Raw genomic sequence first — 4,549 nt, 5'->3', positions numbered from 1 at the left:
CCTCTGAAACAGGCGTTGACGGGGGTCCTCTGAATCAGGCGTTGAGGGGGGTTCCTCTGAAACAGACGTTGAGGGGGGGTTCCTCTGAAACAGGCGTTGAGGGGGGTTCCTCTGAATCAGGCGTTGAGGGGTTCCTCTGAAACAGACGTTGAGGGGTTCCTCTGAAACAGACGTTGAGGGGGGTCCTCTGAAACAGACGTTGAGGGGGGTTCCTCTGAAACAGGCGTTGAGGGGGTTCCTCTGAATCAGGCGTTGAGGGGGGTTCCTCTGAAACAGGCGTTGAGGGGGTCCTCTGAAACAGACGTTGAGGGGGGTTCCTCTGAAACAGGCATTGAGGGGGTTCCTCTGAATCAGGCGTTGAGGGGGGTTCCTCTGAAACAGGCGTTGAGGGGGTTCCTCTGAAACAGACGTTGAGGGGTTCCTCTGAAACAGACGTTGAGGGGTTCCTCTGAAACAGACGTTGAGGGGTTCCTCTGAAACAGACGTTGAGGGGTTCCTCTCTGTGTGCTGGTCCTGGAGGCACAGAGACATAACATCGTTACATTCAATAAAAATCGTTACATTCAATAAAAACATTCTTGCTTTACACCTGCAAGCTGCAGCTCTGTCAAACTTCTAGCTACTGCATACAAAATGTACTCGTTTAGCTGCTAGTAAAGTCATCAGCTAGTCAGCTGTGGTAAATTCAATTGATTGGACATGATTTGGAAAGGCTGAGGGAGGGAGGTTGAGGGAAAGATGAACGGAGCAAAGTTCCCGAGAGATCCTTAATGAAAACCTGCTCCAGAGAGCTCAGGACCTCAGACTGGGGCAAAGGTTCACCTTCCAACTAGACAACGACCCTAAGCACACAGCCAAGACAACGCAGGAGTGGCTTCGGGACAAGTCTCAATGTCCTTGAGTGGCCCAGCCAGAGCACGTACTTGAACCCGATCTAACATCTCTGGAGAGACCTGAAAATAGCTGTGCAGCGACGCTCCCCATCCAACCTGACAGAGCTTCAGAGGATCTGCAGAGAAGAATGGGAGAATCTCCCCAAATACAGGTGTGCCAAGCTTGTAGCGTCATACCCAAGAACACTCGAGGCTGTAATCGCTGCCAAAGGTGCTTCAACAAAGGGTCTGAATACTTATGTAAATGTGATTTCTGTTTTTTATTTTTAATAAATTAGCAAAAATGTCTAAACCTGATTTTGCTTTGTCATTATGAGGTATTGTGTGTAGATTGATGAGAGAAAAAAACAAACATTTAATTCATTTTAGAATAAGGCTGTAACGTAACAAAATGTGGAAAAAGTCAAGGGGTCTGAATACTTCCCGAATGCACTGTATATACAGCCTGAGACTTGTGCAAAAATAAATGCTCCTTACAAGCCAGAATTCTGATTAAAATTGCATTTAAACTTGCTCTACTGGTGGTCTGTGCGGTTTGTCCTACTGCTGCTCAAAAATGTAGACAAAATATCAACTGCGTAGAATTATTAACCAGAATTTCAGTATGCTGGTCTGTATATCAGTTTGTACTTCCGTTTTCAATACTGATGCAATTCGCACATGACAAACACTTGCACAATACGGCAGAGCCTGACCATACAGCAAACATTCCCAGCTGATTGCAGGAAATGTGCTTCGGTCACTTATTTCAATCGGTTACATTTAGCTATTGTTGACACATTGTGCAACACCTGCAATGAGTCAAGAGATTGAAAATAGAAGCGGCAGAATATACCGGCGCCGCAAGTCAGGTAAACAACACTTTCCTGTGGATACCCCATCTCCACCTCATACCATCAAAAGGACCAACAACATGTACAACATTCTGGCTTATAGAGATTGTCCTTTTTACAGCGACTTCTTTCAGACTGGTAACCATGGTAACAGTGTTTAGGCAAATATGTATCCTTTGATCCAATAAGTGTATACCAACACGTCTAGAGCCCTTGATCACATATTTAACCCTGAGAGAATGCCTAATCATTTTCAGTTTTGCGGTGTCATTTCTCTTATTCAAATTGTCAAACATTTAAATCAATTATAAAATATATTCTGCTTGTTTAGTTAAATGATAGAATGACGATGTCCTTGATTTAGTTTGAACCATATATATTTACAATAGGTGATGTGGGTGGGGGAGTTATGCTTATTGTGTAGCTGCGGAGAACAATAAAAAAAAATGTTGTCCTGAATGTCAGTAAACATCTTCATCAGCAGCCTAAGAGCAGTTATATAGTGCAGCCTTCTGTTTCCCGAACAAATACCAGTACTGGTTCAGTAAATACCAGTACCGGTACAGTAACAGTAAATACCAGTACTGGTTCAGTAAATACCAGTACCGGTACAGTAACAGTAAATACCAGTACTGGTTCAGTAAATACCAGTACCGGTACAGTAAATACCAGTACCGGTACAGTAACAGTAAATACCAGTACCGGTACAGTAAATACCAGTACCGGTACAGTAACAGTAAATACCAGTACCGGTACAGTAACAGTAAATACCAGTACCGGTACAGTAAATACCAGTACCGGTACAGTAACAGTAAATACCAGTACCGGTACAGTAAATACCAGTACCGGTTCAGTAACAGTAAATACCAGTACCGGTACAGTAAATACCAGTACCGGTTCAGTAACAGTAAATACCAGTACTGGTTCAGTAAATACCAGTACCGGTACAGTAAATACCAGTACCGGTACAGTAACAGTAAATACCAGTACTGGTTCAGTAAATACCAGTACCGGTACAGTAAATACCAGTACTGGTTCAGTAAATACCAGTACCAATACAGTAACAGTAAATACCAGTACCGATACAGTAACAGTAAATACCAGTACTGGTACAGTAAATACCAGTACTGGTACAGTAACAGTAAATACCAGTACTGGTACAGTAAATACCAGTACTGGTACAGTAAATACCAGTACTGGTACAGTAACAGTAAATACCAGTACTGGTTCATACAATCTTGGCTGAAGCAAAGGAAAAACCCATACAATTTTCCCTCTTCTTTGATTTTTCACGTGGCCAAACTGTTGACAAGCAATTGAGGCTACGGATTGTACCTGTAATATTCCCCTTGAGCTTCTCACTCCCTTCAATGTGTACAATATGAACAAGCTGATCTCTGTGTGCATGTCACAGACAGGGCTCCACAACCCACCTGGCAGTAGTGGAGAGAGACATTACTGAACAAAGCAGCACTATTTCTCTCAATATGCTGGTATTCATAATTCCATAATACAACAGACAAGTATGTACACACCACAAACACACACCAAAGGCTGTGGCAAGGGGACTGGTGCTAGAAGGCCAATATGTGACGTTGGCTTCATCTAGTGGCCAAATAGGGAAGCAGAAGCTTGGCTTCCCAAAACACCTTTAGTGTCTTCACCTAATTGCCTCCACACACCTGGTTCAGCTTTGTTATTAACTGAGTGTACAAAACAATAGGAACACCTTCCTAATATGGTGTTGAACCCCCTTTTGCCCTGAGAACAGACACAATTCGTTGGGGAATCTACAAGGTGTCGAAAGCGTTCCACAGAGATGCTGGCCCATGTTGACTCCAATGCTTCCCACAGTTGTGTCAAGTTGGATGGATGTCCTTTTGGTGGTGGACCTTTCTTGATACATACAGGGAAATGTTAAGTATGAAAAACCCAGAAGCATTGCAGTTCTTGACACAAATCGGTGCATCTGGCAACTACTACCATAACCCATTCAAAGGCACTTAAATGTTTTGTCTTGCCCATTCACCCTCTGAATGGCAAACATACAGTAGTGGCCAAAAGTTTTGAGAATGACACAAATATTAATTTTCACAAAGTCTGCTGCTTCAGTTTGTATGTTAAATAAAGGTTAAATAAAAATAAAAACATATAAAAAATTATGGCATTTTGCATATACTCCAGAATGTTATGAAGAGTGATCCAATGAATTGCAATTACTTGCTAAGTCCCTCTTTGCATTGAAAATTAACTGAATACCCCAAAAATATTTCCACTGCATTTCAGCCCTGCCACAAAAGGACCAGCTGACATCATGTCAGTGAATCTCTCGTTAACACAGGTGTGAGTGTTGACGAGGACAAGGCTGGAGATCACTCTGTCATGCTGATTGAGTTCGAATAACAGACTGGAAGCTTCAAAAGGAGGGTGGTGCTCCTCTGTCAACCATGGTTACCTGCAAGGAAACACGTGCCATCATCATTGCTTTGCACAAAAAGGGCTTCACAGGCAAGGATATTGCTGCCCGTAAGATTGCACCTAAATCAACCATTTATCGGATCATCAAGAACTTCAAGGAGAGTGGTTCAATTGTTGTGAAGAAGGCTTCAGGGCGCCCAAGAAAGTCCAGCAAGTGCCAGGACCATCTCCTAAAGTTGATTCAGCTGCGGGATCGGGGCACCACCAGTACAGAGCTTGCTCAGGAATGGCAGCAGGCAGGTGTGAGTGCATCTACACGCACAGTGAGGCAAAGACTTTTGGAGGATGGCCTGGTGTCAAGAAGGGCAGCAAAGAAGCCACTTCTCTCCAGGAAAAACATCAGGG

This window comes from Salmo salar, chromosome ssa03 (genome assembly GCF_905237065.1).
Source record: "Salmo salar chromosome ssa03, Ssal_v3.1, whole genome shotgun sequence".
Taxonomy (NCBI): Eukaryota; Metazoa; Chordata; class Actinopteri; order Salmoniformes; family Salmonidae; genus Salmo; species Salmo salar.
Note: the sequence above shows the minus strand (reverse complement) of the source record.